This window comes from Bos javanicus, chromosome 11, assembly GCF_032452875.1.
Source record: "Bos javanicus breed banteng chromosome 11, ARS-OSU_banteng_1.0, whole genome shotgun sequence".
Lineage (NCBI taxonomy): Eukaryota > Metazoa > Chordata > Mammalia > Artiodactyla > Bovidae > Bos > Bos javanicus.
Genome location: NC_083878.1, coordinates 29,920,775 through 29,935,326, shown reverse-complemented (window position 1 = coordinate 29,935,326; position 14,552 = coordinate 29,920,775). Strand labels below are relative to the sequence as shown.

At 46.3% G+C, this 14,552-nt stretch overlaps 1 long non-coding RNA gene across 1 annotated transcript; it reads right to left on the bottom strand.

The window, feature by feature from the left end:
- Window positions 1–1,831: 1,831 nt before the first annotated feature.
- Window positions 1,832–5,566, bottom strand: LOC133256986 (uncharacterized). Its single transcript, XR_009739359.1, has 2 exons — window positions 4,935–5,566; window positions 1,832–2,222 (listed from the first exon to the last, which is right to left on the bottom strand). It is a non-coding gene; the product is annotated as an uncharacterized LOC133256986 (long non-coding RNA).
- Between the last annotated feature and the right edge of the window lie 8,986 nt (window positions 5,567–14,552).

The window sequence follows — 14,552 nt, the reverse complement described above, 5'->3', positions numbered from 1 at the left end:
CCTAAGAACTAATCCTGTTGAACTTCTTTTCATGTACTTATTTACCATCTGTCTGTTCTATTTGGTGAAATGTCTCTATATTTTTGCTCATTTTCTTTTTTAATTTAAATTTTTATTTATTTATTTTGGCTGCTCTGAATCTTCACTGCAGCATGTGAGATGTAGTTCCCTGACCAGGGATTGAACCAGTGCCCTGGCAGCTCAGAGTCTTAGCTGCTGGACCCCCAGGGAAGTGCCATGGCTCATTTTCTAGTTGGATTGTGTGTTTTTCTTTTTTTATAACTGAGTTTCAGGAGTTATTTTAATATATTCTAGATACTAGCCCTTTGTTGGACATGCGACATATTTCCTCTTTGTAACTTGGCTTTTTAACAGGTTTTTCTGCTAAACAAGTTTTTCACAGAGAAGAATTTTTAAATTTTAATGAGGCCCAATTTATCAATTTTTCCTTTATGGATCATGCTTTTAGTATTATGTCTAAGAACTCTTTGGCCCTAGATCCAAGTTCTATGGTTTTACTTTGATATTGAATCCCATGACACATTTTGAATTAAAAACCTGTCTCCAAAATCCTAGTGTTTCATCACTGAGCTGGAAGTCCCTCCCACTCTCTGGATTCCGTCACTTAACTCTTTGTTCAAGAAATAAAAGCTGTTACTCCAGCACTTGCTCTTCTCTCCCAACACAGGCAGCATCTCTGGTAGCAAATGATGTGCCTGTGAGTGCCTCTAGTACTTTTGGGGTTGACCCACCCAGGGCTAAGGTTGGTGGAATGGGACCTCCCAGAGCCCTGAGCCTCACAGTCCAGATTCTGCAGAATGAGACCACCTCATTTCTCAAGACTTCTAGGTCCTTGTGTGTATGTTTCTAGGCAATTTCCTGAGCCAAACAGCAATGCAAACAAGGCAAATGCCTGGAATCTACTCTACAAATACTAAGTTAATGAATGGTAATGAAGGGTTGTGGGAGGAGAACCAGAAAGGGGCCTTTCTAGGTTCCTGGTACCCGTGTCACCTCCAACAGGCCCTGAAAAGTTTATTCCAGATTCCCTATGCTATAGACTGAATTACAGCCTCCCTAAAATTTATACCCTGAAGCCCTAACCCCCTTGGAGTTAGGATCTTTACTTGGAGAAAGGATCTTTAGGAGGTAATTAAATGAGGGTTGGGCCCTAATCTGATATAACTGATGGTTTTATAAGAAGAGGAAGAAGAGATCTCTCCTCAGACACATACTATGGGAAGGCTATGTGAGGCTAAGCAAGAAGGCAGCTGTCTGTAAGCAAGGAAGAGAGCTCACGCCAGAAACAGAATTGGCTGGCACCTGGATTTGGGACTTGCAGCCTCCAGAACTGTAAGAAAATGCATTTCTGTCATTTGAGCTGCCCAGTCTGTGGTATATTGTAACGGCAGCCCAAGCTTTGGTCCAGAGAAGTGGGGTGCTGCTGTAACAAGTACTAATATCTATGAGAGTTCATTTGACTATTTTCCCTACTTTTGAAGTACTTTGAAATCTAAATACAATTTTTAATTAAAATTTTAAATAAAACGAAAGTTAGATTATGTGATTGCTGTACTCAAATTTCTCCTAAGTACTGGCAGGGTTCAGAACAGGCTACCCCCAAATACAGCATGTTGGTACATGGAATATGTTAAGCTGAAGGAATCTGAAAAAATGGCAGAAGCAGGACGTCCACTCTGACCTTCCCCCACCCTTCTCTCCAAGCAGCTCATAAGACCCTCATGTGAGCTGCCCTCCCTGTACCAGAGGAAAGAGCAGCTTATTGCTAAGACAGAGGATCACACAGGGACCCCTAATGAACAAGCTCCCATAAGATTGGGTATTTATTTATTTTTCATCGCTGTTTCCCACAGCTAAATGAGAGCCTAGCAGGAACAGAACAGTGCAGTAAACATGCCTGAATGAATGGATGGAAGCGTGCAGCGTGGTCACACTAGCACACAGAGCCAGTGGGGCTGGTGTGCTGGGAGGCGTTTGCAGCCTCTGGGTCACATAATGCCCAGAACTGGTCCCCTCCATGCTGGTGTTGTCCCTGCGTTTGTGGCCCAGCCTCCCAGTTCCCTTCCAGGGAGTTCCCTGGGGTCTCCTGGGTCATCTTCTCATCTCAGGCAGGGTGCCCCAGGCCACAGATCTTGTTAAAGGAAATTCATTCTTAAAGTGAAAGGGGTCAGATTCTTGATTCTTTGCTTCCCAAGAGGCTCCTGCAATGAAGTTGTTACAATGATTATTGCGAACTATAGGCACTTGAAAACCAGAAAAGGCAGGGAGAAGCTTTCTCTGAACTCCCCTTATCTACATAAATATAGATCCCCCAGAAGGAACTCAATTGTTACAAATCCCCTCCCAAGGAATTTCATCAAGCATCATAGGAGAGGAAACTAGACGTTAACAGCACACACAGACGAACTTCATCACAAACTATCATGTGGCGGTAGTGATTTAGTCACTCAGTCATGCCCGTCTTTTTGCCACCCCATGGACTGTATCCGCCAGGCTTCGCCGTCCGTGGGATTTCCCAGGCAACCATTTCCTTCTCCAGGGCATCTTCCTGACCCAGGGATCAAACTCAGGTCTTCTGCATTGCAGGCAATTTTCTGCATTGCAGGTGGATTCTTTACCTACTGAGCCACCTGGGAAGCCCTCACAAACTATCATGCTGCTGCTGCTAAGTCGCTGCAGTCGTGTCCGACTCTGTGCGACCCCATAGACGGCAGCCCAGCAGGCTCCCCCGTCCCTGGGATTCTCCAGGCAAGAACACTGGAGTGGGTTGCCATTTCCTTCTCCAATGCAGGAAAGTGAAAAGTGAAAGTGAAGTCGCTCAGTCGGGTCTGACCCTTAGCATGGACTGCAGCCTACCAGGCTCCTCCGTCCATGGGATTTTCCAGGCAACAGTACTGGAGTGGGGTGCCATTGCCTTCTCCACAAACTATCATACCTCCCATTTATTCTTCTGAGGGCCCATTCATTTTTTCTAAAATTGATTCTACCCTAATAAGTAGAGGTACAATGCCTCTTCCCTTTCCCTATTAAAAAGTGAAAGTGAAAGTTGCTCAGTCATTTCCGACTTTTTTCGACCCCATGGACTATATAGTCCATGGAATTCTCTAGGCCAGAATACTGGAGTGGGCAGAATTTCCCTTCTGCAGGGGGTCTTCCCAACCCAGGGAATGAACCTAGGTCTCCTGCATTGCAGGCAGTTCTTTACCAGCTGAGCCACAAGGGAAGCCCAAGAATACTGGAGTGGGTAGCCCATCCCTTCTCCAGCGGATCTTCCCAACCCAGGAATCAAATCGGGGTCTCCTGCATTGCAGATGGATTCTTTACCGACTGAGCTATCAGGGAAGCCCTGATTTCCCTATTAAGATGGTATTTAATATTGAATTCAAAGCCACCTTGGGGGGCCTGGGTATCTCCATGTATTCATGAGGTATACATGTTCATACACTTCTGTTTGTTTCTCTCTGGTTAATCTGTCTTTTCTTTCAAGAGTCTCAACCAAGAACTCAGATGGGTAGAGGGAACATTTTTCTTTCTTCTCCAACAGTGGCATCTTCAGGATCTTTCATGATCAAGCTGAGACTGGCACGGCGCCTGGCATGGTAGGAATGGGGATGGGTGGCCCAGAGGAAGACGAGGGCACCCCGCAGCCATCCAGGAGCCTGCACTTCAGTGGGAAAGATGCTGTCTCCACACTGATAAAGGTCCTGGCCAGACCCAGGAATCACAGGTCAGCCTCTTTTTAGGAGAAGATGGAGGTGGCGGGGGAGTGGGGGTGGGGTTCAAAAGGCAAAGAACATCACATATAATGAACAATGCAGTAATGGCTACTACCCTAGCCTGAGTGCTTACTATATGTCAGAGACATTAAATGCTCGGTGTGAATTTTCTGTGTGATTTTCATAACAGTGCTATTTTTCAGGTAAGGAAATGAGGCTCCGAGAGGTTAACGCATTATGCCCAAGGTCACAAAGTAAGAGAGAGGGACAGAGACTGGACACCCAAGCACCGTTAGTCCCTCTCACCAAAGGAGGAAACCTTGAGATGCCCGCTTTGCTCCTCTTCCTAAGAAAACAACTCTTTGGGGAGATTGAAGGTGTGAAGACTATTGTGAGGAGTGTTGTAAACCAGTGCTAGGATTTTCCACATCTTCTCAGATCTAATTAGTCATAAAATTAGCTTCCTCAAGAAGCCCAGGTTCCTCCTCTCACCCTCCACTGCGTATACACCTACATTTCCCATGATGTTCTTCATATGAAGAACTTGGCTGGAATTTCTAGCAATGCAATGCCCCAGGTCAGGACTCACCCTGAAGCACTGCAGATGGTTGGGGGACCTTAGGACACCCCAACTGAGGGCCTGAAACACCTGCTCAAGGAGCTGCAGTCCAAGAGGCATCTCTTGGACTTGATGATAGTTCTCAAGCTGGGCCCTAGGCAAGAGTCAGTGTGAGAACGGGGGCCGAGGGTCTCACTGGGCTGTTGACAATAGCACAAAAAGCCAAAGCCAAAGCTTGAAAGTCTCTGAGATGAGGCTGTAAGGCTAACTAAAGCCCTGGTTTCTTCACTTTCAGCTGGAGTTACATCATCTGTGTGACACTCTTGTTCATCTCATACTCTCTAGAAGCTTGGACAGGAGGCTAGGCTGACTTATGGGTAGTCAAAATTTAATTTTTAGAAAAAAATCCAATTTGCCTTCTTGAGGCATCCTTGGTGGAGGAAAGGCACTGCGTTCATTGCAGCAACCCGCAGACCCAGGGCGGAGGGCAGTGCCTCGTCTCCCCTTCCTCCTTCCCTCTCAGCCTGCCTCCCTCTGTCTCCACAGTGAACAGAACCAGCACTCGGGCCCCTTGGCCAGGGTCCAAGGCACCTCAAATGACCCTGACCAAAAAGCTCTCTCTTTTCCCAGTGCCATACCTGCACAGTGCCGTGATGGAATCCACATGAAAATAAGAATGCTTTTTTGTTTTGAACGTCTGGGTGTAGAAAATCCTCAGCAGCTGGCCTCGGGAGTCTAGGCGTCTCAGTAATCAAAGATGTTCTCTGGGCTCTGGGCCTGGGTGTTCCAATGGCGTGTCGTCTTGCGTCTCAGATGATTGACATCAGGATGGCTTCTGGAAGCCAGAGGGCCCCTCCAGGCAGCTCTGCCACACACCCAGCCCAGCTGAGCTGCCAGGGGTCTCATGCTTGGGGCTTGGCTCCTTTGGCGCAGACTAAAAGGGTGAGTGTCTGGGAGGTGACTCAGAGAAGGATGGAGCTATTCTACGAGTGAGAGCCCAGGAGGCCAGGCCTGGGCGGATGCTGAGGGAGGAGATGGGCTTCCTGCCCTGGCCAGCTCACTCTGTCTGGTCTGAGAGTTGGTCTTTGGGGATGAAAGTAACATATTTAGAGAAACAGATGGTTGGGACTGAGGAAGGTTAGGACTCAGCTCTGCTTGCCTGGCTGGCTGTGTGGAGAGACAGAGTGGCATTTAATCACATCTAAGGGTACATAGAGGCTCAGCTTTCCAATGCTGAAACCAGGATTATTCCCTGTGAATAAGGGAAGAGGCTTTATTTCATTGCATTGTCTCATTTTTTAAAAATTAATTTTAAAAACTTTATATTTTGTATGCCTGATTAACAATGTGATAGTTCCAGGCGCATAGCGAAGGGACTCAGCCATACATACACATGTATCCATTCTCCCCCAAGTTCCCTTCTCATCCGGGCTGCCACATAACACTGAGCAGAGTTCCCTGTGCTATACAGTCGGACCTTGTTGGTTATCCATTTTAAATATAGCATTGTGTAAGTGTCCATCCCAAACTGCTTCACTATCAGGGAAGAGGGTTTAAACCGCAACGTGATACATTTAAGTTAAACATGGCAGGGGGCCCTGGGAGAAGGGGGTAACCTTTCTCCAGGGGCCATTAAACACAGTGTGGATTCTCTGGGCTTAAAAGCACCAGCCCTGGGGTGATCTGAGCCTTCTGCACTCACTCCCTCTGTAGTCTCACCCTCAAGCCAGGCTCACTATCCTGCCTCAGACTAGAGTGCTCACGGTTTTGGTCTCTGATTCCCTAAGCCCTATTCATCTGGAAGCTGTTAATAATTGTATGTATCCCTTCCTCCAAGAAGCTGTTTGACAGCAGATGCTGTTGGTTGCCTGTCAAATGGGTTTAGATTAAGTTCACTGAGAACATTACCACCAACAAAATAATGATAGTGTAGTGGTGTTAGTCATTCAGTCACGTCTGACTCTGTGACCCCGTGGACTGTAGCCTGCCAGGCCCCTCTGTCCATGGGATTCTCCAGGAAAGAATACTGGAGTATGCAATTTGCTCCAGAGGATCTTCCCAACCCCAGGGTTGAACCTGGGTCTCCTGCATTGCAGTCAGATTCTTTACCATCTGCGCCACCAGGGAAAACAAAATAATGATGGCTGAAACCGATTAGAAGTATATCTTCTTTCTCTCATTCGAGACATCAGGAAGTGGCAGTCTAGGGCTGACAGAGTTCTCCACAGTGCCTGGGGCTCAGGGACTTCTAGCTCTGGAACCTATCATCTTGAAGGTGGAGCCTGCCATGGTTTTTATGTTCAAAGGAAAGGGCTAGAGGGAGACTGTGTTAAGGAGTGAAGAGGGACTTCCCTGGTGGTCCAGTGGCTAAGACTCTGAGTTTTCAATGCTGGGGAACTGGGTTTGATTCCTGGTCAGGGAACTTGACCCTACATGCCACGACTAAGACCAGGTGTGGCTAAGTAAGTTAATTAATAAGTATTAAACAGAAAAAGAAGAGGTGAATATGTGCCAGCTGCCCTTTAAAGAAGGTGTTGGGACCTATCTTCAACTCCTCTGCTCATATAGTATTGACCAAAACTTAATCACATGACCTCTACTAGCTGCAAGGGAAGCGAGAAGTACAATCTGGATAGCCATATGCCTGGCCAAAATCAGGGCTCTAGCCTCTTAGAAGAAGGGGAAGAGGAGTATTGGGAACAACAATTCTGACAGAGATCCAATTTGTCTGGATGTGGTTCCCTCTCCCACAGGGTTCAGGAAGGATGCCCACTCTAGAGATTTCTAATATCCAGACTCAGACCCTTCTCATCATCTGTGCTACCACCACCCTGCTCCAAACCACCATCAGCTCTCTACTGCAAACACATGGAAAGATGCTCAACATCATTAGTCATCTAGGGGAAAAAATTAAAATCACGATGAGATACTAATATATACCCACTCAAAAGGCTACAGTTAAAGACTGGTAACACCAAGTGTTGACAAGTGAACTCTCATACACTGCTGGTGGGAATGCAAAATGCACAGATACTTTGGAAGCTGGAAACATCAAGCATGTACTTATCAACTCTGTTGCACTAACTTCTCCCCCAGCTTCTACCCCTTTGTCCACACTGTTCTTAAAACAGAACAATCCCTTTAGAATCAACATCTGATCACATTTCTCCTCTGTACTCAACCTTTCACTGGTGTCCCCTGACGAAAGCTGCTGACACCCAGGTGATCTGTCCCTCCTCACCTCTGTGACCTCCACTTCCTTCTCAATACCACGCTTCCAGCCACACTGGAACTGCACAGAGAACTGACATGGAGGTTCAGAGATGCTTCCCTGTACTGCTGCCCAGAGTAAGTCCTTTTAAAAAGGACCCTTCCCCTCTTACAACCCCTGGCCAAGAAAACACCTACTCTCTAACCTTGCTGTTTCTCAGAAATTCCAGGCCTGCCCATGTTCAGATCCTTTGACTGCTCCCTTCCCTTTCCCCAGATTGTCTTCTCCAGATGTTTTTCAGGGCTTGGTTCTTCCCCTCCTTTGGACCTGGACTAAGCATCCCATTTAAAATTACAGTCTTTTCCTTACCCTGCTCCCCGCTTGGTTCCCCGTCCTCCTCCCTGATGCTCATAGCTTTCTAGTTGACTCTATGGTTTACTTCTGTCTTCCCTCCAGGTTGGCAGAAATTTTCATCTGTCCATTCACTGCTATTTCCCTGGATTGCTTTGGAGCCCCAGACATTGGTTTTCCTTGCATTTCTTCCTGTGTGTTAGTTCCCCGTTCCTCCCCAGGGCTGTGAGCTCCTCAAGGGCAGGGACCTGGTCTTGGCTTTCCCCGGCAGCAAGATAGACTTGAGGCATGCCGTGGGTACCCAGGAAGTGCTCAATTCAGTTCTTGTGGGAAGAGGCAGCACGGCTTGTGATAGATGGACAGCTGCCCTTCACTCCAAGCCTTGGATACGTTAGTTGAGAAAGTCTCTGGATACAGAACAGTGACATCAGTCATTTCAGAAGAGGTTATTAAATAAAAGAGAAATTGAAAAGTCAATTAGGATTGAGAGAATGCAGTCCTGTTACATCCATTTCTCCCTTAGCTGAAGCGGTTTTTGATTTGACTGGCCTCTCTCTCAGTTGGGGCAGAAGCTAATCAAAGGCTGCTTTTCTTTCTTCGAAAGCAGCAGTGTTAATAAGAATAGTGAGAGCCGGGCCTTCGGGCTCTGTGTTTATATAAAAGTGGCCTTCAGGATGCATGTGCAACAGTTATCTGAACCAGAGTCCTTTTCAGGAAGGACAAGCTCAAGATGACTGGTGAATGTGAATCCTGAATCCCAGGAACCCTGCCCTGAAGCCCAAGGAAATTATCCTGATGCATCATCCTGATACTGTGTTATTTCCTGCTCAAGGTTGTCTGCAAATGAGGCCTGAGCTTTCAAAATGGAAAGAAAAGTAGAGAGCAGGCTCTTTTTTGAAGGGGTATTGGTACTGTCTTTAAAAGTTGTTAGGAACTTCCCTCGTGGTCCAGTGGCTAAGACTCTGAGCTCCCAATGCAAGGGGCCCAGGTTTGATCCCTGCTCAGGTAACTGGATCTCACACGCCATAACAAAGATTAAAGATCCCAAGTACCACAACTAAGACCCAACACCCCCAAATAAATCAGCAAATGTTTTTTTAAAAGTTGTTAACTTGATGAAGGAGCACAGTGGGGTAGAAAGAAAAACAAAAAAATCCCATTTTCCAGTGCAGAATTTTGACACTTACAGATCGTGTGACCCACGTATGCCATGCGGTTTCTGTGAATCTCAATCTCCCCATCTCTAAATGGTGACATTGATTTCTGCCTGTCTTCCAGGACAACAGTGTCAATTAAATTAGATCATACATGGGAAAGTACACAGAGACAGTAGAGTCCTTTAGAAATGTTGGGTACAGTATTATTTAGCAAAGCCGTATCGCGTCACTCTGCCCTTCAGGAAGTTGGAAAAAGCAAGCATATCATAGTGTCAAAGGCAGAAACTGGACATTTGAGGAGATAAACTTAGTCAGTATATTTCAATAAGATAAGAATCCCCCCAGATGTAAAGATCAGAATGTCTCAATGGTTGCCTTAGACTTTTACAGGGAGGAGTTACAAGTAAGGTGTTACAAGTTGTAACTGTGAGCTATTGCCCAGGTGACTTATACTTAGCTTGTGTTTGCAACCAGGGGAAGATTCATTTAGCTGAACAGGTGATGCTTGTCAGTGTCTAGCTAGTTTCAGGGGGACAAACAGTTCTAATCTTCAGTTCAGTTCAGTCACTCAGTCGTGTCTGACTCGTTGCGACCCCATGAATCGCAGCATGCCAGGCCTCCCTGTCCATCACCAACTCCCGGAGTTCACTCAGACTCACGTCCATCGAGTTAGTGATGCCATCCAGCCATCTCATCCTCTGTCGTCCCCTTCTCCTCCTGCCCCCAATCCCTCCCAGCATCAGAGTCTTTTCCAATGAGTCAACTCTTCGCATGAGGTGGCCAAAGTACTGGAGTTTCAGCTTTAGCATCATTCCTTCCAAAGAAATCCCAGGGCTGATCTCCTTCAGAATGGACTGGTTGGATCTCCTTGCAGTCCAAGGGACTCTCAAGAGTCTTCTCCAACACCACTGTTCAAAAGCATCAATTCTTCAGCGCTCAGCCTTCTTCACAGTCCAACTCTCACATCCATACATGACCACAGGAAACACCATAGCCTTGACTAGATGGACCTTTGTTGGCAAAGTAATGTCTCTGCTTTTGAATATGCTATCTAGGTTGGTCATAACTTTCCTTCCAAGGAGTAAGCGTCTTTAAATTTCATGGCTACAGTCACCATCTGCAGTGATTTTGGAGCCCCCAAAATAAAGTCTGACTCTGTTTGCACTGTTTCCCCATCTATTTCCCATGAAGTGATGGGACCAGATGCCATAATCTTCGTTTTCTGAATGTTGAGCTTTAAGCCAACTTTTTCACTCTCCTCTTTCACTTTCATCAAGAGGCTTTTTAGTTCCTCTTCCCTTTCTGCCATAAGTGTGGTGTCATCTGCATATCTGAGGTTATTGATATTTCTCCCAGAAATCTTGATTCCAGCTTGTGTTTCTTCCAGTCCAGCGTTTCTCATGATGTACTCTGCATAGAAGTTAAATAAGCAGGGTGACAATATACAGTCTTGACGTACTCCTTTCCTGATTTGGAACCCGTCTGTTGTTCCATGTCCAGTTCTAACTGTTGCTTCCTGACCTGAATACAAATTTCTCACGAGGCAGATCAGGTGTTCTGGTATTCCCATCTCTTTCAGAATTTTCCACAGTTTATTGTGATCCACACAGTCAAAGGCTTTGGCATAGTCAATAAAGCAGAAATAGATGTTTTTCTGGAACTCTCTTGCTTTTTCCATGATCCAGGGGATGTTGGCAATTTGATCTCTAGTTCCTCTGCCTTTTCTAAAATCAGCTTGAACATCAGGAAGTTCACGGTTCACATATTGCTGAAGCCTGGCTTGGAGAATTTTGAGCATTACTTTACTAGCGTGTGAGATGAGTGCAATTGTGCAGTAGTTTGAGCATTCTTAGCTAATCATTTTGAGACACAGAGCTTGGAAGCTGGCGAGAGGCAAAAGAGAAAAGGTCTATGTGTGACTTTCGGGTTGTGTGCTTTGCTCAGTCGCTTCAGTCATGTCTGACTCTTTGTGACCCCTTGGACTGTAGCCCACCAGACTCCTCTGTCCATAGGATACTCCAGGCAAGAATACCAGAGTGGGTTTAAACGCCCTCCTTCTGGGGATCTTTCCAACCCAGGGATCAAACCCACATCTGCATTGGCAGGTGGATTCTTACCACTGAGCCACCAGGAAAGCCATGTGTGACCTATACCTGGGCTTTAAGATAAGGGTAGAGTCCTTTGTAGGACACTCAAGGCCTTTTCCCTCTGGTCATGCTCTGTATTTCTAGGCTTACCTCTACCCTCCTTTCTCCCAACATACAAACACATACCTCAGAGTCCTAACCGCAACAATGACCATTCCCTACATCACACATATTTTCTATTCCTTTCTTTGCCTGGAATAATAACTTATTCTTTAAGACTCAGCTCAAGTGACTCTAGCTCTGAGAAGCCAGGCTGAGTTTGGGGGTCCTCCTATGTGCTCCCAGGCAACTTATATGTGCCCGTTAGACTACACTGAAGGGTGTTTCTTAATCTATCGGTCTCTCCAGCCAGAGATGAGCTCCTAGAAGCTGGGTCTGGGTCTCACTGTAATTTCTGCAACCTCCAACAAGACTGATTTCCAGTAGGTATTCTTGATAGTAACAGAATGAAGTGACAATGTAGGTGATTAAATAGTTAATCCCACTAAGGGATTATAAGTAGAGAAAAAAGTATGGGAGACCTTTCCCGCCCCTTAAGTTAATGATCACTCAAGAAAGCAGACTTCCTTAGCAACAAAACCATGGAATAGAAGCATGAGACATGCCTCAAAGCAACGGTGGAATGAGACCCACATCCTGCCCAGTGAGGTCAGTAAGTTAACAATTCCTAGGAAATGCTTCTCTGCGTGCACTCAAAATAAAAATATAAGGAAAATATGAAATTATACTGAAATCTGAGATTATTTATATTTTAGTATACATTACTATCTTTTTATTCATTTCCATAGCATCATGACAGAGCCATATAGGATCAAAAGCTCCCCCACCCAACATGTAGGAGTTAACGATGAAAAACTCAAAGAATGAGGAAGAAAGTGATCTTCTCCCCTTTCACATTTTCCTTTGATTATAAAACTGGAGCCCACTAAGTTCTCAGGGTGGTACTCCCTTTCTTGTATCTCTCACAAGTGTCCTATACGAATATGTCACTTTGCCTCTTCCTGAATTCTTTCTGCACCAGAATCAAAGAACTTGAGCTTCATTAAGTCCTGAGATGAGTTCTACAATTTCAGATCAGGTGATCAGTTTTAATTTAAAAGACAGTGGGTTCCAGTCTCATCCCTTGGGCTCAAGTCCCAGCCAGAGGTGTGTCTCGGTTTGAGTTCCAGCCAAGGAGAAGTGCGGTTTCATTCTCAGTGGAAAAAAGCAAAAGAAAGGAGGGAGAAGGATTGAAAGAGCAGACAAACCTGAAAAATCTTCTGCAACACTGATGACATCATGTGCCCCCACATGCACTGTCTCCTCATGCTTAAAATCCAAGAAGACACCCCTAGCCTGGCACTGAATGGTGCCAAAAGGTAGCCTGCAAGCCAGCCCCACCCTGCCCTCCCCGCCTCACCCCCCCCAAACTGGCACCTTTGCCCAAATGGCTCTTTCTCAGCCCAGAACACGAAGTGCTTGCCCATCTCTTTGCCTTTGCTCCCCAGTTCCCCATCTGAGGTCCCCACATCTCCAATATAAGCAGGTCCCACTCAACTGTAACCTCCAGGAGCAGCTGGTTTGTCCCCACCTTGACGTCAGTGTCAGCACTGAAGGAATCCTCAGTCTGGCATCCAGAAGTAACTGAAAAACAGGAGAAAGCTTTACTATAGTCATCCAATAAGATACCAGAGGAGGATTATATGATAGCATAGAGGACAGCTTGATGACTGTGTCCACCATGGCTCAGTCCTCCTCCTCACACTCTCAACCAGCCCACTTCCTGTCCTTTTCAATATAAATCAAATCCAGCCACTCTTAAAGTGTCCATTTCTTCTTTGCATCCATTTATACCACAAAAGCCCAGAGACCTAGGTGGGAGGTGGCACTAAGTCTGTCTTCCTTTAGATACCATTTCCCCACCCTCTGGGAGGTCTGCCCTCTGCCCTCTAGCACCCTCCCCAGGAGATGCTCCATCCTGGTAGCACTTTGGGACCCCACGTTCTATTCCAAGGGTTCCTGGTGATTCGCCTGGGGAATTAGGATGCTGATCCTGATTCTGGAGAGGATCCCCTCACTGTCATCTGGTAAGGATATCTTTTGCTGCTGAGCATCTGTCTGTCTTTCCTCACTAGACTGCATCACTTCCATGCAGGTTTGATGTTTCATTTACCCCAAGGTAAATGTTGGGGAAGAAGACATTTTCCTCTACCCTTGTAAGTTCTGGCTGGTCTAAGAATGAACTTGATATGAGCTAGATTAACAGGAGAAAATCAAGCAAATTTTTAATAATGTGTATTCATGGGAGAGATCAAGGAAAACTGAGTAACTTGCTGAAACCCTCACCTTAAATATCATGTTCACCTAAAGACAAGAGAGGATGTTTGGGGTAGTGGTTTGAAACCTCCAAGGAGAGGAAGGCAACCAAGGAAAAGCGAGTTATTGGTAAACAAATGTTTGCTGGGCCTGCAGAGACGATAGGACACAGAGAGGAATTCTAACAAACACACTTTGCTGCATTCTTCCCTGTCTCACACCTAGTTCACACCCTCGTCACCTATGGCGACAGTACCCTTTCTGCCCAGGTGAGTTCTTTAGGCAATTAGGGGGAATTGGGTAATTCTAGGCTAGGCATGCAGGTGCTTTGATTTTTTTCACAGCTGATAGGAGCCACAACAATGCCCAAGAGTCACAAAGAGCCTTTTTCCCCAAGATCGGTGTTTTCCACCGGTGGCACCAGTCATGGACGTTGCCCTCAGCATGGGCCCAGGGACCCAGGGGCCCAGAGGGAATGGAAGGGCACCCAGGGAGGCGGACTCCCACCCAAGGACGGAGCTTAGTGAGGAGATTCTGCTGGAAGAGAGGGGGCCTGAGCCTTCCAACCAGGAGGGGGCTGCAAGATCCAGGCAACCAAGGGGAGATCACAAGTTGGTGGGGGATAGGGGGTCTATGAGGCTGGAGCCCAGATAGATGGTGGGCCCAAAATCCTTTTTAGGATAACCAAACAATTGTCTGTATTCAGTTCCTAAGACTGTCAACGATTTACCACAAACACGGCTTAAAAGAACAGAAAAGTGTGTCACAGTTCTGAAGGTTGCAAGTACAAAAGCAAGGTGATGATTGGGCTGTGATCCCTCTGAAGTCTCTAGGGGAGGAAGGTTCTTCAAGGGCTCTCTGGACCGCATCCCTAATGGTATATTGGTTGTGAACAATCAGCTGCAATGTCAGGCCAGATATGCAGAGGTTTTGATGCAAAGATCCCAGTAGCCCTGGTTCAGGTAAAGGTCCTAACCCCCAGTACCCCTCAAGAAGTAAGATATGCATACAGTAAACTAGACCCCAAGATTGCTGTGCAAATAGTCATGAACACTTGCCCTTCTGCTACCCGACATCTGACCCACCCTCCTTAGG